The sequence below is a fragment of the Ailuropoda melanoleuca genome, chromosome 5 (genome assembly GCF_002007445.2).
Source record: "Ailuropoda melanoleuca isolate Jingjing chromosome 5, ASM200744v2, whole genome shotgun sequence".
Taxonomy (NCBI): domain Eukaryota; kingdom Metazoa; phylum Chordata; class Mammalia; order Carnivora; family Ursidae; genus Ailuropoda; species Ailuropoda melanoleuca.
The window spans coordinates 73,706,089-73,732,162 of record NC_048222.1 but is presented as its reverse complement, the minus strand read 5'-3'; the positions used below and the strand labels follow the sequence as shown (position 1 = coordinate 73,732,162).

Sequence of the window (26,074 nt, the reverse complement as noted above, 5' to 3'; positions counted from 1 at the left end):
AGGAGAGTGGCTTATCCCTCAGCCTTTCTTCATTATTTCTAAATCTGTTCCCTCTTCTCTGTTGTTCGCAGCATCAACCAGTATACCTCTTGGTGCTCTCTGAACATTTTCAACACCCTTCCATCGTGTCATGGAATGAGAGATTGCCTTATGTTTCCACTTCCTTAACATTTGCATGCTAATGCTCTTTTTTCTTCTTCTTCTTCTTTTTCGAGAGAGAGAGAGAGAGAGAGAGAGAGAGCATATGTGTGTGAGCAGGGTGATGGGGAGGGGCAGAGGGAGAGGGAGAGAGAGAATCTTAAGCAGACTCCATGCCCAATGCATAGCCTGAAGTGGGGCTTGATCTCACAACCCTGAGATCATGATCTGAGCTGAAATCAAGAGTCAGACACTTAAGGGACTGAGCCACCCGGGCCCCCCAATGTGCTAATACTTCTTAAAAGCAACACAAATAATTGCTCAGACATTTTTAACTTGATAACACTTCAGACTTCCTTAAAGACCAGTGGGATGCATTGGGGCACCTGGATGTCTCAGTGCCTGTCCCCCTCACCCCTTGCGCAGGTACCCTCTACCTCTCTCTCAAAATTAAAAAAAAAAAAAAAAAAAGACCAGTGGGATGCAACTTCACACCAGCCCTTGGAGCAAGCCTTCGGCATGTCTTGAATGCCTTGAATGCCATCAATTACAAATGGCTTTTATTCTAAGATTTTGGAACTGGGACTTGCCTTCTATGATTGTTTCTGCCTTGTTTTTTTAAAAACTCCCATGTCTGCCCATTCCTGTGGTGGGATCTGCTTCCATGTGCTGACTTTCTTCTAGCTATTTATGCCTTTCCCCTCTCTTGACTTTATGACCCAGATGGAATCCCATAATTCATCATTTCAGTGCTTTCTTCCCTACTCTACTCTGTCCTTTCCAGTCAGGCTCCTGTCATGTTAATCACACACGACCTTGGTATCCTTACCTTCCATTTCTCAGGTTGGCTGCACCAAAGAGTCACATGAAATTCAGCAAGACTCTTGCTGCTATTCACCATTTCTTTTATCAACCTCGTGTTAACTCCTGAATATTTCTCCTGAATTGGCTGTGTTAACTGTTACATCGTCCCTTCTTTTCAATTTAAGGACTGCTTTTCTCACAGAGCTGAACTGAACCATCAGAAGGGAATTCCAGTCCCCAAATCTTCCTTCATTGGCATTTCAGGCCATCTCTGGGTCCACATTGGTCTCTGCCAGGACCCGGGACACCTGCGCCACTCACTCTTCTGCTGCCATTTGCTGCTTCAGAAAGGATGACTTCTTTTTATTTCCTGTTTTTCTGTCCACTTCCTTCTTGATAGTTTCCTTGTTGACTTCTTTATTGATTCCTTCTGCTTGAATGGCTTTAGCAATCAGCATCTTTCTTCACTTTTCCTGGCCCCCTCTTCAGTTACTCCTCCCCCCTACCCTGTTCCATTCCTGCCCCCTCATTCATTCCTAATGCCTTCAGCACAAGCCTCCCTCAGCTGCTCTTTTGTTTTCAGTTGCCCTTTGGGTCTCCATTCCTCCCCTATTCTCCACCCTAGAAAAGGCTTAACAAAAAAACTGAGGGGAGGAACACTCTCAGCAGGCAACTGCTTTTCATGGAGAAGAGGAAGAATTCGGTAGAGAGCAGAGCCTTCCTTTCAGGTCTTACCAATATCAAGGAAAGAAATTAAATTGTTATTAACTCTAAACTCTTTCCCAGAGAGAAGGAGCTGCCTCAAGATGGCGGTCCTGAAAATTACCTGGAGAGGAGTTAAATGTGGCAGGAAGGGCTTGGGATCTTCCCTGACCATCTACATCAGAGGTGGCAACAATGAGGGCTCCCTGAAGGTGAAGGAAGCAGAGAAGCAGTAGTGGCCAAAAGAACATTTCGGTATGTAAACATTTATGAGCATATTTGAAATACAGTAAATGTTTACTTTCACTGATTATATTTTACAAATTCTCAATAATTTTAAATAAAATATTTATATTAATATTGGCAAATTTGTATAAAAAAGACAAACCACTGGTATTGTCATTTTGTTCCCCTCTTGCGACAACCTTTTATGTACATCATGTCAAGTTCTCCCTGATCTAAAACTATTTTGCCCTGCATTCCAAATGCTTCTTGAAAGTCTTCTCCATTTCAGTTAACTTCTGCAAAGAATAGGCTACCATCACTGCCTCATTTTCCTACCACTTTGCCCTTCCTTAGCTCTTTGCAATCATGTTTTTGACCCCACTGCACTACTGGATCTCCTCTTTGCAAAACCACCAACAGCTTCTTCATTGCCAGAAGCTATTGGCTATCTCTGATCTCTTCCTTTTGTAGCTGAATCTCCTCTTTGAAACTCTTCTCCCTCATATCCCATGATGCTGTAACCCCATCCCTTCCTTCTTCCCTGCCTTCACACTGACAAGTACACTCTCAGCCCTTTATTCTGTCTGCACCTCTTCCAGGTCAAGAAGGTACCAGCTATGAACCCGACCCAGTTGAGCCCTGTTGAACTTAGCATGGGTGTGTGTGAACCTGCTCTCTGAGCTGCAGGCCACGGGGATTCTTCAGCCCTACCAGACATCTCCACCCAGCTGTCTGGCTTTCATCTCAAATGCAACATCTAGGACTGGATTTTCCTGCTGTTTCTCTCTACGGAGACTGCTTTTCGAATAAATGCTTTAGGAAGCTTGAAACATAGGAATCATTGCCTTCCTCTCTCCTCCCTGTTATCACACACTTAGTAAAGTCTAAGGAATGGCCCCAGAAAAATTTCACCAGGAGAATAGAGGTAAGAGAAGGGGAGAATGAAAAGAAATTCCATTCTTCTCAATAGTGGGATCAGAGAAGCTCCCTTTTAGGCAGATACCCCACTGTTGCAGGAAAGTATAAAATCATTCTTCATCTTGACATTAAATATCAAAATATCAGAATATGAGGAAGTCACAGCATATCAGCTTCACCCATCTCCAAAACCACCACCACCTAGTAGACGGCCTAAAATTGACAGACATTTCCATTTCTGAAACCACATTAACTTGGATGTTGGTATCTTCATAGACACATGACAATAATCAAGAACAGATAAACCCATAAGATAAACAAATAAACAGATACCCCCCCCCCAGCACAACTCAATCTTGGGGGTAAAAGAAGTGCTGTTTCTTCAGGTAGGATTTGGTCCATGAGGTGTGAGAAAGCAGTGAGAAATCAGGGTAACATGAGGTGGTAAGATTTCTGTGGACAGACAGGAAAAAGCTGAGAGGGAGTGAAGCCTATTATTCATGCTTCTGGGGACCCTGCGGACCCTGCGGGCTATTGTCAGGAGCAATCAGGGTTCGGGAAGGGCGGTGTTCTGCCCTGAGTGGACCAGGCGTTCCCAGCCGCTCCTGCTCTGACGTCCACGCTAAAGCCCTCGGGGCTCACAAACATGTTTTCCTATTACAGCTTTAGCATAAGCTCTCGGCCAGGGGCCGGGGCAACTGTCTACTTCATAACAGCAAGAAATAGCAATATAAATCCATTGTGTAGGGTTTAAGTAACGCAAAGGTTACAAAATATAAACGCAAACGTAAATACAGCCATCTTCCTGAAGTTCAGCTCTGCTCTTTTGATAAGCTCCAGCCCAAGCACCGGCACATTTTTGTGTGCTTTGCCCACTTCCCTTAATCGTCTTATTCATTTCCATGTGAAGATTCCATTTTTTTACCTATTAACCTTTCTTCCTCAATTTCTGATTCCTGTTCATCCCTAAAAATCCCACTTGTGAACCATCTACAAGGCTCCTCCCCAGAGGTTTACAGGAGAGCCACTTACTTCCCTGCTGGAGACTCTTTCCCAAAATTCTTCTGACTAGGAATGCAGTTAGGTGGTGACCGAAAGCACGAAGCAGATTCCCTCAGCCCAGCGGCCCGGCAGCCCACAGAGCAGGCTTCGGGGCTTCTCTAAGGTCGGGCTGATCCCAGGCCCTCCAAGAGCAAGGACCTCTTGCATCTCAGTCTACTCTACTTTTCCCCCCATTTGAGGGGCTGTGGCCGGTGCGCTGTTTCTGAGCAAAGTAGAGGATTCCAGCATGGGGGCAAGTAGGCTTTTTCTAAAATTTGAATCTTAGAGAGAGGCTCAGACCGGCCAGCTTGTTTTGTGGACTCAGAGCGGACACAAACCTTTGTAGACAAAATCTTGGGCTTTGGGCGCCCTCCTTTGGATGTAAAGTTCACAGCGCAGACCCCTCTTCTGAATCTGTTCAGCTCGGAAATCCTCAGTGCTAACACCACCCTCAGGGAAACCCAGCTCCAGAAAGATTATTTGGGGCCTGTTTCTGAACCAAGTCCTACCTGCAGCCTCTACCATCAGTCCAATCTGCACTTCCTGCAGGATATTTAACAAAATTGATCCTCTCTGGCTGGAAGATGCATTCCTAGCCAAGCCTTACCAGTTCAGCCTGATACCGGATACAACAAGCAGCTCTCTTGTTAACTATTCAATCAGTAAGTAGCTGACCTCTGTCTTCACCCCAATTTCTTGGTTCTACTTTTGATTTGAAACCAAATTTGGGGCTTAGAGTTTACAATAACCCTCTTCCTTGTTCATTAAAGATTTGACCAGTTTTCTACCTCAGCAGTTTTTTTTTAAGTTAATTTTCATGTGTGGTATCAGGTAAGATCTAATGCTCATTTTCACCATATATAAAGCCTGTCGTCCTTGCACCATTTGTTGTAAAACATGTCCTTTCCCCATTGAGTTATCTGAATGCAATTACAAAGGCAGCTGTCAATCAGTATGTATGTGAGAGCCATTCTGGTCTCTGCTCTGTTCCATTGATCTATATACCTGATCACCTTGCTAAACATACTTATTAGTTCCAGTAGCTTTTTTCTTCTAATTTTATACTGCTTCCCTTGTTTATGTTGCCTACAGGACTGCAAACGCCAATGTTCTTCATTGGCTTGTCACATTATTTAAACACCGGTTGACCTTTCCTAAATCAGTTTGAACAGCCAGTTCAGTGAGTGGCAATTCTTATTTAGTCTGGGTCTGGCACGTGTGTGCTGTTCATGTCCCGACACCTGACTCTTTCCTAATCCTGCTATGTGATGACTTCACTGTCCCATACCCAACACCCTCTCACCCAGAACCAGGCTGATATGATCCTCACTCTCTCTTCCCCATCCTCCTCCAAGCCAGTGGTATCATCTATATTTTGCTTAGACAATAACATTAGCCCAGTAATTCAGTTTAGAGACTGGATCTTTCAACTTTTGCCCTGGAGAAGGCTGTATCTCCATGGGAGGAAATACCCCATATTCATTGGTAATTGGTCATTTAAAAGATGTATACTTTTTGTCTTATTTTATTATTGTTTATGTATTTGACTAGTTATGGTAATATTTCTTATTCTTGTGGAATAAATAGAAATAGAGAAGAAATATTATTTTCGAAGATGATGTATCTATGTCTGGAATATGCTAGGATATTTTTCACAGCTCACCTACCGAAGACATTTTTTTTTTAACACAGTACAAATACAAACAATAGTAAAAGTTTCTCTAAGAATGGGAGCAAAGGAAGATAACAGCTTCTGCTGAACTGGGAGGCGAAGTATCTCATGGTCTGCCGCCATGGCTGGGATGGATATTGTCCAGAGATGGTTAGCTGGTTTATTTTCCTTGCATTTATTGAGCTATGGGCCAAGTACCAAAACAGCAGGCACTTGCTGTGGCTCCTATTATAGGCAGCGGGGAGAGTTCCTTATTTCTCTCCTGACCACACCAAAAATGCAGATGAGAAGGAGAGTACTAGCTCCTGTGTCTCTCAGCAAACACCCAGGGACCGCTACCATCCTTTACTACCCCAGGCCCCACTGGCCTCAAAATTCCTTGTTGTTTTTTGGAGGCATCAGCCAGCAGGGGTGTTGGCACTCAGTTGGCATCCTTCAGAATTAGAATCTGCGTAAGGAAAACTGAATCTGGGAAACTGGGAAGCAGTGGAAAATAGTATGTGGTTCATTACTGTATTTCCCTGGTGCTAACGGTGGCATTCTTTCACATTTTGACATTTATGAAGTTGAGATACTGCTTGTAGTATACTTGGATATATGTTTTTACACATATATGCTTACATGCATTTGATGAGATAGCAGTCTCTTTTTTTCTCTTAATAACAATTATTAAATCGATGCTGTAGCTTACCAGCATGTGACTTGTCAATAGAGGAAATGTGCTCATTACCATGTCAATGCTAACATGCTAATGGTACTAACTGAATATTTTAAAGGCATATTTTAAAGTGATTAGTGCCTTTCTCTTTTGCATTGAGAAAACAAACTGCTTCTCTTTTATTAGGCAATTGTGACACCTGCTGTCAGAAATAAAGAACTTACTCTCCTGTTGTCAACTGGCCTTTCTGATGGATAAGAAATAAATACTGCTAGAATGTGAAAACTTTTAGGAGAAAATGGGCAAATACAGGTTTTATTTTTGCATTTATTAAAACTATATAAGTCATACACAAGTAATGAATCATGGAACTTTACATCAAAAACTAGGGATGTACTGTATGGTGACTAACATAATATAATAAAAATATTATTTAAAAAAACTATACTAATTATTTCTAACCATTAAAATTACAGTTTTGAGCAGGTAGCATTTGTGTTGAAACATTGTAAGCAACCCAAGGCCTGTCTTTGTCCTTCCCCAATGTTTTCCTAAGGATTTGGTGCTGAGTGATTTAGCAACCACTAGATGGACAAATATTTGCCATCTACCCTGTCTTTGACATGTAGGTAGCACTGTTCTTTAGTTTCTAGTTCCCTCTATGTTTGTTTCTATTTTTTAAAGTACAGTTTTATTGAAGTATGATTTACATAAAAGGTACTTACTTTAAGGATACAGTTCAATAAGTTTTGATCAATGTCACCACTACCACAATCAAGATACAGAACACTCCCATTCCTTTATGTCCCTCTCGTGTCAACCTCAACCCCACCCCAGGTCCCAGGCCATCACTGACCTGCTTTCTACCACTATAAATTAAATGTGTGTTTTCAAGTTTCAAGTAAAGGGAATCATACAGTATATATTCTTTATGTTCAGTAGCTTTCACTCAGCCTGTTTGGAAGATTCATCTATTATTCCAGGCATTATTAATGCATAACAATTCACTCCAAAATTTAGTGGCATAAAGCATGTTAGTATGTTCCCTGATTCTGTGGGTCAGCATTTCAACAGTGCTCATTTCAACAGGGCACAGTGGAGACAGCAAGTTTAGAGAGGGTCCTGAGCACAGGGGCTTCTGTTCTCACAGAATTGGGGTGCATCAGCCTCCTGGTGGGTATGTTTACCAAGCTGGAAGCTCTTCAAACCCCCTACAATTGGGATTTTATGGAAGCTTCCTCATGTAAGCATAATCTATTATTAGCTCTGTTTCCAGCCCCCGTCCCCTCTCTGGAGAAGTGGGGGAGGAGTGGAGCTGAAAATTCCAAGCTTCTCATCATGGTTTGATCTTTCTGGTAACCATCCTCCATGTAGGAGCCCATCCAAAGTCACCTCAACAGAATGATCCTCTAAGGTTTATTAAGACTTGTTTTGTGGCATGACATGATCAACCCTAGAGAATGCTCCATGTGCACTTGAGAAGAATGTGTACAATGTTGCTTCTGGATGGAATGTTCTACATATCTCTATTAAGTCTGTCTGGTCTAATGTGTCATTTAAGGTCACAGTTTCTTTATTGATTTTCTGTCTGGATGATCTATCCATTGATATAAGTGATATAAGTGGGTATTTAAGTTCCCTACTGGTATTGTATTACTGTCCTTTTCTCCCTTTAGGTCTGTTAATATTTGGCTTATATATTTAGGTCCTCCTATGTTGAGTACATAAATATTTGCAAACATTATATGTTCTTTTCAAATTGACCCCTTTATCATTAGTAATGCCCTTCTTTGTCTGTTATTAGAGTCTTTGTTTTAGTCTATTTTGTCTGATATAAGTATAGCTACCCCAGGTTCTGTTGGCTTTCATTTGCATGGAATATCTTTTCCCATCCCTTCATTTTCAGTCTCTAGGTGTCTTTACATATGAAGTGTGTCTCTTATAGGCAGCATATAGATGGGTCCTGTTTTTTAACCCATTCAGCCACTCTTTCTTTTGATTGCGGAATTTAGTCCATTTACATTTAAAATAATCATTGATAGGCATGAACCAGTAAATATAAATATCAATCAATGCTTGTTGTGTGCCCCTCCATCTCTCATCTAATCTATCACTCTATCTACACCAACTTACTTATTCTTATGCTACATAGTTAAAATAATATTTAAGGTAACTCATGACACATAATGTACAAAACAAAAATATAAATTTGAAGTAGACAAGAAGAAAAAGGTAAACCTCTGAATTTTTTAATATTCCTATTTTTAATTTTATCCTCAATGTGAATAAGAGGCATTCTGGATCAGTGAGAGATTATTTATTATTATTTCCAGAATAATAACTGTATTGCTTCCTTTGTTCCAACTCCTACCCTGAGACAACACAGTGAGAGCCATCTGGGAAAACATATTTGGGGAGCCAGACACTCCCTATGCAAGGGCCAGAGAAAAATGGATTTTTTTCTTCTTATATATATAAGGAGAAAGATACAGCTGTCTTTCTCTCCACTCCAAAATGAAGGGAGAAAATCCCTTGCTCCTTAAAGATAGAAGAGAAAGGATCCTGGGTTCTCACTCTAATCTTTTGGAATGTAAATACATCACTCCAAAATCCAGATATGTCCCCAAACTTTCAGCCTTTAATGACCTATAGGAATATCTCCCAGGTCCCAGGCCTCATTTTCCCTTGAAGAGTAAATTCATATCTATGGTGTAAATCAACTTCTCAAGACTTGCTCTTAAGCCAGAGTATGAAATTTCTGCAAAATTTATTCAGAAAACTACAGATCTGCAGAAACACAAAATAGTTACATTCCTCAGAAATATAATGCTAAGGTCATAAAATGTATATTAACAACAAGTATAAAAGAAAATAGTGCTAGGTAAAGTCCTTGAAGCTGCCCGTTTAAGTAAACCACAGAGATCTCAACTAGTTTCTGAGTTAATTGACTCTCTTTAGAGTAAAATACATATACATATAGTCCTATGCATGTACACACACACAAAATGAATAAGCAGAACAAACCCGTTATTTTTATTCCAAAAAATATGACTGTTTTGTTTTTGTTTTACTTTCACTTGGGAAATTAAAATAGGCTTCACAAAATTAGAGATCCAAAGTATTTTATTGTAAAATGGGGAAAACTCATTAGATTGACTTAAAATGTTCTTTTAGTGATTTTATTCTTTCAGTTTAAGTGCTTTTGCCCAGGGCATGTGGTTGAAGTCAGATTTCTTTATTAGGAACAGAGCATTTTAGACCTAGGAGAGACTTTCAATATCTAATAACCATAATGGATTCAGAGCTAATTTTAGAAAAAGATTTGTCTGACACACATATTGATTCTCAGTACTGATGAAGTTTGTGTTTCTTCAGAAATATGTACTTCCAGTTATTTTTCCATTTTTCTGCCACCCAATGAGATTTCTAAAACCTTGAATCATATTCTTGACAGGAGATAGATGGCTGAGATTTTGTTTTTCAGTTACTTGCCTTTATTAGAATCAATGTGGTACCCTGAGCAGTATTGACTTAGAAGATAAACTTGGTTTGGAATCCTTACTCTGCCAGTTACTACCGGTATGGAATTGGAGGGTGAAATTGGTTTAGTCATTTATGAAACCACACTCTCTCTCTCCCTCTCTCTTTCTTTCTCTGTCTGTCTGTCTCTCTCTCTCTCTCTCTCTCTCTCTCACACACACACACACACACACACACCCTTTTACAGATGAGGACACAGATGTACACATACTAGAGGAAGTCTGGTTATATATGCAGTCCTTGGAACTTTAATAGAGATGTATAAATTGCTTTTGTAGTGTGTGTGAGCAGTAAGCATTCAATAGATGAAAGATGATATTAGTGTATAACAATAATAAAAAATGTTTTCCGCTTTGTCCAATCTCAGATGAAATAGCTAAGCATTGTTTATTTTCCATACCACCACTACCTCCCCCATCAAGAGGAGGGTCACTCAGGACACCCTTAGGAAGTTTCCTTAAGCACATCTTTTGAGGACTACATTCTTCTGCATCACTTATACTGCCACAATCACTCATACATGTTCAACAAAAAGTGATGCCCCAGAGTCCATGGAAAGAATACCTGGGATCTTTATTAGAAGACTAGATATTCTAAGACACAAGCTTTTTTTCTAACAAAAAAATAGAGAGCATTAGCTGACCCAGTGGACAAAATAAATTGTTCCATGCTGGTTTCACCATGTTTTCTTTTTTCTTGTCTTTCCTGTTTTTTCTCTATGTATGTGTGCACGTCTGTATGCATATGTGTAGTACTCTAACTCTGGCTATTGAGAGGGCTTTTGTTTAGTTGTCCATTTGAGCTCTTCTTAAAAGCTCTGGTGAGCAAAAGGCAATGCAGGGACCATCTAAGTAGAATAAATACTTTGAAACAAAACATATCTTTAGAAAAATGATTCCTCCTTCTCTCCCTTATCCCTTCTATGTAATAAAATAATGAGTTATGGTCATACCTGCATAATTAGTAGAAAATCTATTTTAGAGGAAATAACCTGAAGCAAAGAATTTCATAGCTTTATGTTTATGTTGGATATTTATTTCCTTTGAGTTTAGTTTACAAAGCATTATTCTTTTCTCCTGGGGTGGACCATTGCTCTTAGAAGTAACTAAGAGTGGATATTTCGATAAATCTCAAGTCCATGCTTAGTTTAAAATCCTTCACAAGTCTGCCTTTACTGGAGTTAACCTGAAGGATTATACATTTGCCTGACCATCAAACATATTTATCTTTCTCTTGACTCTCTGGAGTAAGGTCCATACATCACATAGCACCTGCTCTAGGATTAAAATACATACCTACAGTCCCTAATTTCAATTGCATTGCTATACCTAGTCATTTCTGATCTTCATTTAACCAACAAAGAGAGTGACTACTGTATGTCAGACAATTTGTCAAGCACTGGAAATAGAACAGTAGTCAAGCAGACAAAATTATTTTTGGGTGATAAAGTCAAGGAAGTAAACAGGGATCAGAGAAGCAGGGCCTTGTGAATCAGAGTAAAACATTTGGCTTTTCTTTTCAGTTTGTTGAAAATCCATTAGAAGGGGAAGGTTTTAAGCCGTAAAATAAATTGACGTGGCTTACATTTTAAGAAAAGAAAATCATCGACGTCTCGAGAAGGGTTGGAGGGCGAGGAAGTCTAAAAGCTTTTCTGGGCCTCCCATAAATAGAAACACTGCTCCCTACCAGGATCCAAGATCATGCCATGTTTCCAAACATGGTCTCTTGAAACTGGTTATAGGTATAAATACTGGCTTGTTGCTCACTAGCTGTGTGACCTTGACAGGGTTACATAAATATCTTATGTTACACAAACATTTCAATTTCATCCACAAAATGGGGAAACATTTTACCTTCCACCAAGTGTTGATATTAGGATTAAATACTGATACATATAAAGCTGAAGCAGTTCCTAATATACAAAAAACCAGTAAACAGCAGCTTCAAAAAATTGTATTCATAAAATCTATTGACTACTCTCTGTTTCTGCTGTGTGGACTTTGGAATATCTTACCACAGAGACCAAAATTCTTCCCAGCTTGATTAGTCTCTTAAAATATTGAGCTACTCACTTGTTCTTGCCTGGTCTGAGATATCTCTCTTAGTTTGATAGATTGCCTGACTATATGATTAGTATGCACCAGTCATCATATTCTTCATCAAAGTCAGGGTTTTAAACTTCTTGATTCCACCAGGCCTTTGCAACTACCTCTCCCTACCTCCTACCCACTGCAGTGGAAATCTACACTTACATTCTATGTGTGTTTAATATCAGAGACATCTTATGCAACTTTTGCTGCTATAGTATCTTTAGCATCTGAGGGTCTCGCTCTCATTTAAACCATACGTATTCTCATGTCCATTTTATAATGGATTGCTTATATCATCAGCTTAGTTGCTGATTTTCACCATTTGTATTACTACCTTTCCCCTCTAGCCCCCAAAACAAGAATTCTAACTGCCTTCTTGTATTTGGGGTATTTTAAAGTCTTAGTCTAGAAATATGTTAATATATATAAGTCTTTGATTTCAATATAAGAGGAGGTATAAGCAAGTGACCTAATACAGAGAGCTCTGAAGGAATGGGTTAAATTAAATCATCAAAAAATGAGCAACCCAGATGAGTTGCCAGAAGTTCCACTGGCCTCCTAATTTCACTGTCATGACTCTCCAGCACAGCCAGGCTCTCTGTGGTCATTCATGGTCATTTAAAAATTATAATATTTTGTTCTTTCCTCATATCCTAAAAGTTTGGAGAAGAGAATGTCTTTTGTGACTGCGGTTGTCATGTACGTTTGAATTTGAGGTTAGCTGGAGATTTTTGGATGAAATAAATTCACATTTGTTTTTACACCAAGTAATTGGCTATAATTTAAAATTCAATATAAGTCATAAAAACAAGTATTAACCTTTTCTTATATCACAACCACTGTGCATTTTATATGAATAATGCCATTTAAATTATTTTTTCAGTCTCCTATATAGAGTTAATAGAGATTGAGAAGCAAATATAATTATTTCCATCAGAGATCCAGTGTCAAATGACACTCTTTCCTTATGGTCTATATATCCCTGGCCTAAAATGTTTTTACAAATGCTAGCCCAGGATCTCAGCAACATAAATACTGTTGAATGTTTATCTTTTCAGTGATTCAAAATCTTCCAAACTTAAAAAAAATAACACTGACATATAAAAACAATATTGCTTGAAACAGGAGTTGGTATACACTTTCTTTAAGGGTCTAGATTGTATATAAATGTTTCGTGGGCCATATGGTCTCTGATACAACAACTACTCAGCCATTGCAGCATGAAAGCAGCCATAGAAGATACATAAACAAATGGGTGTGGCTGTGTTCCAGTAAATATTTATAAAGCTGGCTGTGGCCCATAGACCATAGTATTTTGACCCCTTGCTTAAAAAATGCAATGGAACATCAGAAATAGCAGGGAGATCAGTAGGAGAAGGAAGGGAAGAATGAAGGGGTGGGGGTAAACAGAAGGGGGAATGAACCACAAGAGACTGTGGACTCTGGGAAACAAACTAAGGGCTTCAGAGGGGAGGAGCGTGGGTGATTGGGAAAGGCCAGTGATGGGTAATAAGGAGAGCACATATTGCATGGAGCACTGGGTGTTATATGCAAACAATGAATCATGAAACACTACATCAAAAACTAATGATGTACTATACGGTGACTAACATAACATAATAACATTTTTTAAAAAAATGCAAAGGATATGATTTTATTTCTTAATTTTGTAGAAAATCACAGAGCAATCTTCCCATTAGTGTGTTAGAAATCAGTATCTCCTAGCAAGTACAGCTGGGATATTCTTTCTCTAAGGAAAACTCCCAGAAATGAAATTCCTCAATCTGAGGTAGAAGAATAACACTTACCAATGTGAGTAAAACTAAAATTATTCTTCCTGGATAGAAGGTCTGGCACAATCAAAACGATTTTCTTCTTTCTCTACTCCAAGTCATCTTCCTAAATATCCTTATCATTAAAAAAATAAGACTAACAATATTATTTCTGTTTAAAATTTTTGCAACTATTGCCTTCACGATAAATTAACACCTTCTTATCTGGCAAACAGACCTCTTCTCAATCCACTCTAACCCACTGGATAGATTTATCCCATGGCACAGTCCACCTTCCCAATCCCATTTAACCTGGCCCATAATTAAACACATCTCACTGAGCATCCAGTTCCAGGAATCTGTCAGGGTTTCAGATGTGAATTGACTTCATCTAAACTGTTTTTTAAAAATTTCATTTCGATTTATAGCAATACTCAACTAAAGATTAAATCTCAGCATTCCATTAATATTTAATATTTTTGGCCCTCTTTAAATGAGTACTAGAATGGCTACAAATATGCATTACTAAGTTGAAGTAATTGAGAAACTTCAACAAAGTAAATGGTAGCGCCAAGGCGGGAGAGTCTCAAACCATATGAACAACAAAAGAGAGCAACGCAACACAACACAGGCATGCTTCCTGACCTCAGAGCGTGAGAGAGAGAGAGAAGAGACAGTTGTCTTGTGAATCCTCCTTAACAATTATGCATAAATGAGTATGATTCTTAAAAGAAGAAGCTTTGATGAAATAAAATTTTAAAACTCTTGAATTTTTATTTCTGTTTCTAACTAAGGGCACAAACAGGCAGCAGGAACACCCACAAAGCACAGTGGAAGACAAAGGTTCCAAATACTTTGCATGACTTGTGACTAAAATTTTAAATTGAAGGCAAATGTGTTCCTTAATGTCAAACCTTGTGCAGATGCTGGTTACTTTGAGAGATGAAAACGTTTTTCTTCTGTGTGTGACTATCACTAATACAGGAATTCTCTGTGATACTCAGGACTAAGAAGTAGAATGGAATAGTAGGAACCTCATGAATTAATAGTCTAAGATAATTGGGCTTACCCAAAGCTCCACCAGTCACTTATCTTTGAGCAGGCAAATTTCTCTTTTGAGACTCAGTTTTTTCACTTCTATAATGGCTAAATAATAATTACACATAGTGTCAAAACTAAATGAGCAGGGTCAGTGCTGACAGAGTAAGTCTCACAGTATAAGTTTTACTTCATCACAAGGTCATAGGATTTATTTCAAGCCTGAATCAAATTGTGTGTTCTGAGTTAAGGGATATCTGGGTGCCAACATTTCCTCCCTTAACTTTCTTTTTGTGAGAAGACAACCTGGATGTGGGGAGTTTCTGGCACAGGTTTGAGGACCATACTGAGTCTCTTCCTCATGATTAATGGAGTACTGCTGGTACAGGCACACAGTGATCAAGCTGTGCTGGAAGGTACAATTGTGGGTGAAAACAATCTACAGAATTTGAATGGACAGACTGTAGAGATGCTATCACATTCATTCCTACTTTCAGAAGAAAAGCATGATGGATACTCAAGCTATTAGAAATATTAATGTAACCTCAACTCCTAGTATTTGATGGTGCCTGAAGAGCTCTTGGACACAGGTCAGCCTGAAGCTTTTACACAGCCACAGATTAGCTATACGGAGACCCAGAAATGCATGATTTTCAGGAAAATAAGAGTTGTGGAATTTGTTTTCAGTCATAGTAAACCTATAATGTTTATCATCTCTTCTATGAACTGAGTACAGCAATAAAGTTATGATAAATTAATCAACTTCTTAAACTGCTATTTACTGAGTCCCAACAATGAGCAAGGCCTGGAGTTGTTAGACCCTGCAGGGGACACAAGCATATTGGCCATGGTTTCTGTCTTCAAAAGGCTGACACATATTTCAGAAGATAAAATGAAAATTTTACCAGTGACTTTTCAAATGTTTGAGAGCATTTATAGGCAGAGGACAAGCAACTTCAGATATATCACTTTATTCAGATCTAGACAAACTTACTAAATACCTCAGGCTTCCCTATATTTAGTCTACAAAAACAAGTAGGGGAAAGAAACACACTCCCCCAAAGGTACTCACACACCTACATACAGACTGTAGGGCAGAAGTAGGTAGTGTTAGGAGTCAGGAAAAGGAAAGAGCAGTGTGTGCTATGGTGGATAACAGAAGTATCATGAAGAATGCAGTATTAGATGTGTGGATTCAGGAAGGGTGGGCAGGGGATGGCCCCTCACTCCAGAGTGACTTATCATATTTGTCAAATCAGAGAAGGGTGGCATGGAATGAAGAATATGATTAAGCCACAAAGACTGGTTAAGTATACTGAGTTCTGTTCAATCAACCCTGAAAAAGATGGTTCAGCTGAACCTGTAGGAAGATGAAAGGAGAGTTCAGCAGGTGTGCTGAAAAAAAGGAGCAGGGGCAGTGAGATCTGAGCAGGCCAACCAAGCTATTAGCTAAAATAAAGTCCCTAGTCTTCTTTAAGTTGGTGGTCTTAAAATATTTTGCAAAAAGTGTCTGGATGTGACAACATAGGTCTCCTTACATTTGGCCATCCATGCTACTGGGAAATTCCCGACGGAAATGCAGAAAGAGACAGAGTCTGACTCATTCACTGGTAATACTCAGTTTCTTGAACAGAAAATATAAACTTTAAGGACAATATCTTTAAGTAAACTTACCCTAGACATATTTATTGAGAGTCTACCCTGTGTGAGATACAATTCTAAATCTTGGAGATATAGCACTGAACAACAGACAAAATGTTCTTATTACATTCTAGTACAGGTAGATAGATGAAAAATAAGTACATAATTAAAAGTCTTCACTGCTCAGGTGCTTAGTCTTCAATGACCAATTGGGAAGGCAGATTTGGAGAGCTTAAATGTATTGTCTTAAGGGTGTGTATTTAAAATAGAGCAGGCAAAGGACTTGCTGAAATGGTGTATTTGAGGAAAGAACTAACAGGAGTGAAGGATGGAGCCCTGAAATGACATGTCGTCATATTGTGTCTGGGTAGAGCAAGAAGGGCAGAGTAGCTGAAGAAAGCCAGGGAGAAGAGTATGTGATGAGTAGCAAGGCACCAGATCACGTAAGGACTTTAAGAACATTTCAAAGAATTTAACTTCTACTCAGTTAGATGGTAAACCATTGAAGGATTTTACACAGAGGAATGACATGCCATCACTTCCATTTAAAAAAAGATTTCCAACTACTCTGGAAAATAGAATATGAGAGAGAGGCAAAGATAGAAACAGTGAAACCACCGATTAAAAGGTTCTGGCAGTCATCCGCGTGAGAGGGAGATGATTGTGGATTTGCTCAGAGTAGTATCAGTAGAGGAGAAGAGGTTAGATTCTGACTATGTGCTGAAGGAAGAGCCAACAGGATGTCCTGACAGATTATATATGGATTGTGAGAGAAGAGAGGTGCTGAGGACAACACCATGGTCTTTACCTTGAGTGGCTATATTGATCTATAGCATTGTTATTTCCTGAGATGAGCAAGGCATTTAGAGGAACACTTCTGGGGATGCAGATCAGGAGTTTTGTTTTGTTATAAATTAAATTTTTGATGCTCACCCCATATCAAAATGGAGATGCCAAATAGACAACTGAAGCTAAGGAAATACTTCTGGAACATATGAATTTGCAATCAACAGCATAACAAGAGTTTTTAAGACATGTGATTTGTTGAGACTTCCAAGGGAATAAATGTAGACAGAAAAGAAAGTAAGTTCAAAGAATGAGCCCTAGGATTGTCCCATGTTTACAGGTCTGAGGTGTGATGAGAAATTAGTGCAGAGAGGTGAGAAGAAGCAGCTATTTGAGGGAGAAAACACAGGGCTAGGAGTCAAGTAAGGAAAGTGTGTAAGAAAGAAAGAAAGAAAGAAAGAAAGAAAGAAAGAAAGAAAGAAAGCCTAAATAACAAACCAAATATGACCAAGAAGTGAAACTAAGACTGAAACTCAGCAATTGAATTTAAAATCTGGAAGTCATTAGTGACATTGGTGAGTAATTTCAGTGGAGTAGTGGGAACAAAGGAGATTGTCTTTTGTCCATGATTGGAGAGGCTCAAAGAAAGAATGAAGAACTAGGGACAGTGATTATAGATAATTCTTTGAGAGCATTTTGTTGTAAAGGGATCAAAAAAGTTATTGAAGCTGCTAGATGGGCATGCGAGATCAAGAGACTTACCACAATTTGTTTAAAGGTGATGAACATTATAGCTTGTTGAGGAGTGAGGAGAAGGTGTGACATAGTCCTATACGAATATGGGATTTATGAATAGAGTCAGGAGTGTTTTCTTGGGCCTGCCTATCCAACAGGAGAAAATCTAATTATATTGCATTTCATTTTATATCATGTCACCATTTAGCTTTTAAGTTTATGTTCTGTAAACCATTTTGACCTTGCTAAATTTAGTACATTTCTTAAAGCTTTTATGAAACAGAGTTAAGTTGAAGGTGAGAAATAACATCAACCCCTCAATAAAATTGAGTTATATATATTATTTACAATTCATTAATTTATCTCAATCTATACAGCAATCCTATATAAAAAAATTCTATCGTCTATAGTTTATCATGAAGAAACCAAAACTCTAGGAATATTAAGTAATTTGTTCAATGTCACTGGCTAAGTAATGTGATTATCAGAGTAAAAGAGTGAAATGACTACAAACCCTATTCACCCTGGGTCTGCCATTTGCCAAGAATAACTTTATCCCTTTGGGTGACAGAGCTAGGCAATTTGTTATGACTCTTGTTGCATTTATCACATGATGCTTGCTATGCATGTTAATTAATAAATCTGTAATTAGAAATAAAAAATATGATAGTGATTTAAAAAAAACCAAATTTGTCATTATTCTGCCAAGTCAAAATTCCTACTTACAATGAAGTTTTTAGAAAAGGAAAGAAAAATTAGTAAGTATGGAAACAGCATTTTGATGTTAAAAAAATCTTGGAGTTCAACCAATCTAACAATCTCAATTTATAAATTAGGCACTGGGGACCAGAAAATAAATGAGTTGCCTAAGGTAGTGGAATTAGTCACAGGAGAACATAAAGCTCCTGACTTTGAATCTAGTGTTCTTTTTGATGTACTTAAAACATGATAAATAGGCTGAAATTAGCTTCTACAAAGAGAATTACAAGTCCTTTGATTAACGTGGTTTTGTAGTACTTGATAATAATATTTCTTTTACAGCCAGACAGAAAATACTCTTTTTTTATTCCAGTATTTCTGTGTGAAGCTTTTCCCATTTCCATTATAATTTAAATATTTTTCTTTATTCACCTTATTCTCTTCATTCACTTGGATTTATTGCCCCTTATCTCCATGTTTCTCTTCACAGAGGTGGTATAAGAATAAGTATTTAGGGTCTACAGGATGGGCTGTTTCTCATTTCTGATTTAGAATACATTCTGCATCATCTGTCATCCTTCCTGGGGCATCCACCATTGAATACCCTCCTTTAAGTTTTTAAGAGGGTCTGGGGGATTGCTCTACAGGTTGCTAGCTAGAAGGAGAGCAAGAAAAATATTGAGGAAAAGAGAGACACAGGAAGCTCAAGAGGGCAAGCCCAAAGGGTGTCTGGATTGTCAAAAGTAGAAAGCGGATGAGCTCTGCACAAAGCTGGTGCTTTTTTTTTTCTGATCTTAGTGGTGATATGGAATGAACACAAGAATCTACAGTCTCAAAACCTCTCACAGAAACCACAATAAGAGTAGATTAGAGAACCTCCTATGAGAGGTTGCTTCACTAATTTGTAGCAAAGAAATAAGAAGAGAACAGAACATTCTCATACATATCTAATCTTCTTTAAAATCTGCTTTTGTCTGACATTTGGACTCCAGGCAGTCCCTTTGATATTGAAATCTGTTCCAGGGTTCATTGTTTTCTGAAAAAAAAAGTTTTGTTTACTTTAGTGATCATGTTAATTTAAACAGAAAACTCTGACTAGGGAGTGAGAATAACATATAGACTAGTTACATCATAATATTGCTCTATACCAAGTGGCTGCACTTGGTAGAGTTTGGAATTGAGTAGAACATTCTCCAAGCTTGAAAGATTGATTATAATGTAATTATGAAAAAGAATAAAGCTTTTATTCTTCCTCTCAAAGAAAGGGGCACCAGTATATAATAGAAAGAACATAGGGTGAGGCAGACATTTTCTTTTAATTTCTGCTTTCCATTTATTGATTATGTGACTTGAGTGAATTACAAAAATTTTTCTTCTTTGAAAATGCTTGGTTGTTTCATCTGGGTTAACCACAGATAATGCTGTATCTGTAATATTTTAGACATGTTAGAAAGCTAGCTTAGCTGTAACTAATGCACAAAAACATCAGACAAAGGCCTCAAAGCCTTATCATTTACCATGACTCCATAAATAATTGAGATTGTGTAATTGGTGTTTAAAAAGTTGTTTATTCTATTTCCCACAATTTTGACTGTAACAAAGGCAAGTCCAATATAGTTCCTGTCACCCAATTTAAAATGCTCTTTTCAGCTGTCACAATGTATAAAGTTGGCAAATTTCATTTGATGTGTGGATGAGTACTTGTTTGGTTTGGTAATGGATCATATACCTTGAGGACTCTTTCTTCAACTCTCTCTTGCTGTTGCCCTGAAAGAGTGACGGAAATTCTACTGGTAAATGATCATTTGGATTAAAGTTATTTCAATTATCTCAGAAATTTCTGGAAACACATGAGAATGTAACCAGGCAAGAATCATGTTGCAAATTATTTTTTGCATTCAACAAATTTATATTAAATGAAGTATCTATATGCAAGACACTGCTAGGTTTGTGGTACCAGAGTAAACAAATAAAACAGAAGCTTTGCTTTCTGGAGATTATAATCTGCTGGAGAAGACAAATAATCAAATAATTGGACCAGTAAGTGTGTGATAAACTAACACAAGTTTTCAGAAGAAAAAAAAAACTTTGGCATAAAGTTATCTGAGGTACAGCTTTATTTTGGAAGGAAGAGAAAGGATCTTCTGCATATAATTTCATTATTTTTAATAGATTGGTACATTCAAGGTTTCTGTTTCTTCTTGTGTCAATATTGACTTTTTACATTTTTTCCAAAAACTGATGTGTTTAACGTAGGTTTCAAAATTATTGATGTACCGTTATTCATGATATTCTTTTAGGTATAAAAGATAACTATCATATTCTTTTTTCCTAATTTTATCAACTTGTCTTCTTTCATCTTTGTCAATTAAATTATTTTCAACAAGAGAGGAGACTCTTGTTTCAGAATGAAACTTGGTCTAGACTCTGGGATTAGGGAAGGCTTTCCTGAGAAAGTGACCCTTGAACTGAAAACTGAAGAGTGAGGAATTGATGTGGCTACAAAGAGGAAAGGAGAGGACTCCCAAGTGGAGAACCATGTATGTCCTGAGGTGTTTTGATGGGAGAAAGTATGGTGTGTTGGGGCAAAGAAAGTAAGCCAAAGACCCTGAAGCTCAGAGAAAAAAAGGGAGATGAAAAGTGGATGAAACTGGCACAGAAAAAGTAGTAAAAATAAAAATAAACACTTAAATAGTTCTTAAAAAATGAGTACTTACCCAGCTTTTAATATGCAACAGGCACTGCTTTTAGATGGCTTAGAGAAATTACCTCTTTTAATCCTCACTACAAATGCTATGAGTTTAGTCTCATTTTGGGAAATGAGAGAACTGAGGCACAGAGAGATCCGATATTGTCCAAGGTGTGCAGGTAGAAATTGTAAATGCTGGGAACTGAACCCAGGTGGTCTGGATTTGAACGTATACCCTTACTTACTCTACTATAACTCCTCAAAATTAAAAGTTAAATAATTATAGTTTAGTTTTATTAGGTGCTTACTATTACCAGACATTGTCCAACTTCTTTAATGTATTAACATATTCATTTAATAAAAATCATTTAGCAACCTACTGTTCTAGGCTCTGAAGATACAGCAGTGAATAGAACTGCCAAAAACCCTCCTGGAGAATACATTTCAAGGAAGAGAGGCAGGCAATTAAAATATAAATAAGTATTTCACTTAGCATATTGCTAAGTACATAAGTCAATCAGAGGAAGACAATTATCCTATGGTCACTCATATGTAGAATATAAAGAACAGAACAGAGGACAATAGGGGAAGGGAGAGAAGACTGAATGGGAAAAAATCAGAGAGGGAGACAAACCATGAGAGACTCTTTACTCCAGGAAACAAACTGAAGGTTACAGAAAGGAAGATGGGTGGGAGGATGGTGTAACTGAGTGATGGGCATTAAGGAGGGCATGTGATGTGATGAGTATTGGGTGTTATACACAACTGATATATCACTGAACATTGTATCAAAAACTAATGGTGTACTATATGTTGGCTAATTGAATTTAAATTTAAAAAAGGAAATAAAAATAAATAAATAAATAAGTAAAATTCCAGATGACATCTAATGCAAGGCAACAAAAGGCAACAGAGGTACTGGGATGGAAGTTAACATGTCTGCTTTGCCTAGAGTTTTTGGAGAAGATCTCACTAACATGATGATATTTGAATAGGGATCTGAAGGCAAAGCGGAAGAGAGACCTGTGGCTGAAAGGAGAAGAAACAAACAACAAGTAAAGCAGAATATGCTTGGCTTGTTCAATAAAGAGCAAGGACACATGTGACAGGATCTGAGTGGGTGACAGGAGAGTAGAAAGTATGAATCCAGAGAACATCAAGCTAGATCATATCGATCCTAGAGGCTATCACAGGTCTTCAACGGCTACTCTGAGATGGGAAGCCATGGGAAAGCTTTTAGCAGAAGAATCACATAATATGATGTGTTTTAGTGAGATCATTCTCGATGATGTGTAAACAATACATTGTGAGGGACTAAGAGAAAACCAGTAAGGTCAATCAAGAGGCTATATTAATAAACTAAGCTAGAGATGATAACATGTTGGCTTAGCAAAACAGCAGTAAATGTGGTTAGAGGTGGTCAGATTCTTGATGCCTCGGAAAATGGACAGCTGGATTTATTGATGGATAAAATGAAAAGAGGGGGAAAGAAAGGAATCAAAGATGACTCCTGAGTAACTGAAAAGATGGAGTTGTAATATCTTTTTTATAGTAATTTTTTATTATGTTATGTTAGTCACCATCCTTAGTTTTTGATGTAATGTTCTATGATTCATTATTTGTGTATAACATCCAGTGCACCATACAATATGTGCCCTCCTTAATATCTTGAAACAAGAAAGACTGTGGAAATGCCAGGTTTGACAAAGAAGTCAGAAATCTAGCTTTGTACTTGTGTTTGAGATATCTATTAAATATTCAAGTGAAGATGCTGAAAAGACAGTTGTTTCTATGAGTCTGAAATTCAAAAGTGTTTGGATTAGATAAAGTTAGCAGCCATCATGTCACAGATGATATTTAAAACCGTGAGGTTAGGTGAGAACTGCTTTGTTGGTGACTATATATAGAGACAGGTGATAAGAGTTGAGCCCTGGGAATCTGGAATATTTAAACACTGAAAAGAGAAGAAGGATCCAACAAAAGCAACTAAGAGGAAGCACTGAATAAGCACAAAGTTGATCCATGGTATACCATGAGCTAAACTCTTCAAAAGGTAGAAGCTATTGTGTCAAATACTGCTAAAAGGTCAACTCAGTAGGGATTGAGAAATGACCACTGGATTTAGCAAGGTGCAGCTCATCAGTAGCATTGATGAGAAGTATTTTGTTGAGTGAAGGATAAAAAATTTGATTGAAGCAGTTTCAAGAGCAAATGGGGGTAGAGGAATTGCAGACAAACTGCACACTCATCTTTTAAGAAGATGTGTTATTAAAGGAAGTCAAGAATGGGATAGAAGCTGGGTGGAGGAGACAGTGATCTAAAAGGAGAAGTACTTTTTTAAAAGATGGACAAAAATGACAGCATGTTTGCAAATATACAATTCAGATGATGGAGTAGCAAAAGAGAACAATCACCAGAGTGATGATGTTGGATGGGGAAGAAGAAATGGAATCCAACATACTAATGGTGGCTGGACCTTACAGGCATGGGCAGTCTATCCATAGACTAGAACTAGTCTATACTGGCACACATTTTGGTAGTGTGGTAGATGTGATCATAGAAGGTGAGATTTCTTCCTTCTGGTGATTTCTCTGTTTCTTAATGAAATGGAAAGCATGGTGATCAGCTAAAGTAAATAAAGGAAGATTTGAGATTTGAGGAGAGGAAAGAGAATATAAAATAGTCAACTAAGAAAATTGGTGAGGGGCACTTGGGTGGCGCAGTCCTTAAGCGTCTGCCTTCGGCTCAGGGCGTGATCCCGGCGTTCTGGGATCCAGCCCCTCATTGGGCTTCTCCGCTAGGAGCCACTTCTTCCTCTCCCACTCCCCCTGCTTGTGTTCCCTCTCTCGCTGCCTGTCTCTCTCTGTCACATAAATAAAAAATCTTTAAAAAAAATTGGCGAGTAAATGAACCATGGAATGTAAGATTGCCTTTCAGCACAGATTCATTTACTATTCATACTGTCCCTATGAGATACATGCTATTATGCCCAATGGCCATTTTATAGATGAGAAAACAGAAGTAAAGAAATATTTCATACTTTTTCCAAAGCCACAGAGTTAAAAAGTAGCAGGCAATTTACCTTTTGAGGTTTTAAAGCCAAGTGAATCTTAATGCTAATACCAATGACAAACTATTGAAGCATTTTCAACAGGCCCAAGACATGATCAGATTTGTATTTTGAGATCACACATGTTGCAGTAAAACCAAAGAGAGTCTATAGGAACTTGGACTATGATGGAAGCAGAAAAGTTGGAGAAAAGAGGTCAGGATATTTTTTAGAAGGTAAAATAAACATACTTCGTAATGGGATGATTATGAGAGATATCAATGATGACTACTGGGTTTCAGACTTGCAATGTGGAATGGAAAATTGACTTCATTAATGTAGGCAGAGAACAAGTTTTGCACCTTCTAAATTTGCAGGGGCTTTGAGCCCTTCCAGTGAAGATGTTGAGTAGAGAGCTGGCTGTAAAGGTCTATAACTCAGGTGGCTAGAAGTATAAATGTGAGGCATAGTAGAGAGATGATAATTAAACTATAACTGAAGATGAGATGGCTTTGGAGCAAGCATACAGTTGGAGGGAAAAAGGTATAGCATAATACCTTCAAACTCCAAAATTTAAAGGTTGGATAAAAGAATATATGCCCACAAATAGCCAGAGAGCTAGGAAAATGTTAGGAAGACTGTGTCAAGGGAGCTAAATAGAATATTTCAAGGGGGGAGGTATGGTGCCAAATGTTGTTAAGAGGGAAAGTAACATAGGGGCGCCTGGGTGGCACAGCGGTTAAGCGTCTGCCTTCGGCTCAGGGCGTGATCCTGGTGTTAAGGGATCGAGCCCCACATCAGGCTCCTCCACTATGAGCCTGCTTCTTCCTTTCCCACTCGCTTGTGTTCCCTCTCTCGCTGGCTGTCTCTATCTCTGTCAAATAAATAAAATCTTTAAAAAAAAAAAAGAGGGAAAGTAACATAAAGAACCAAAATATCCACTGGATATAGAAATTATGAAATTATTGGCAAGATCAGTCAGTTATATCAGCAGAAGAATGAAGGCAGATGCCAGAGTACAATGTGTTAGAATGACCTGGAGGGGAGAAGACTGCCACAAGAAGTGAAGATGAACGTTGTGAAAAGTTTAACTGAGAAAGGAATGAAAAATAAGGTGATGGCAGGGGTCTGTGGAATATAGGTAAGGGTAGGATTTTTTGAAATGGAGAGACTTGAACTTATTTAAATATCAAAAGAAAACTTCTAGTTATCATAGTTTTTTTCAGTTTATGAGATTAGAGGTATAATCAATAATGTGAGGGGGGGAAGACAGAATATCAAACACAGAGAAGGGATGGTATTGGCAAAGGGTATCTTCTAAAATAGTAAGAGATCACAGACATACAGATAGTCTTATACAGGTTCTTTGCACATTTGCCTATTAATGTTTTATTTTTTGTGTTGATTTGAAAGAGTTCTATATTATGATATTCACCTTTACCTTTTATTGTATATATTGCATACATTTCTGGAGTTTGTCTTTTAATTTAAATTTATATGTGATTTATGGCATAAATATGTTTTCTTTTTTTATTATTGTGTTCAGTTAGCCAGCATATAGTACATAATTATTTTTTGATGTAGTGTTCAATGATTCATTAGTTGTGTGTAACGCCCAGTGCTCATCACAACCCATGCCCTCCTTAATACCCATCACCTGGTTACCGCATCCCCCCACCCCCTTCCACTCTGTAACCCTCAGTTTGATTTCATAAATAAGTCTGGATTAAGGTGGTCAAAAGTGCAAACTTACAGTTTATAAGATAAAGATAAGATAAATACATACTAGGGATATGATCTAAAACATGATAATTATAGTGAACACTGCTGTATGGTATATTTGAAAATTAAGAGAGTAGATCCTAAGGGTTCTCATC

The 26,074-nt window shown here is 38.0% G+C and overlaps 1 protein-coding gene across 1 annotated transcript in view; it reads left to right on the top strand.

Moving 5' to 3' along the window:
- Window positions 1-298: 298 nt before the first annotated feature.
- ADAM7 (ADAM metallopeptidase domain 7) overlaps window positions 299-26,074 on the top strand; it is a 99,639-nt gene continuing 73,863 nt past the window's right edge. The window contains exon 1 of the mRNA XM_034661249.1: window positions 299-1,899. The gene's annotated coding sequence lies outside the window, so the exon portion shown is untranslated. The remainder of the gene's footprint in view (window positions 1,900-26,074) is intronic.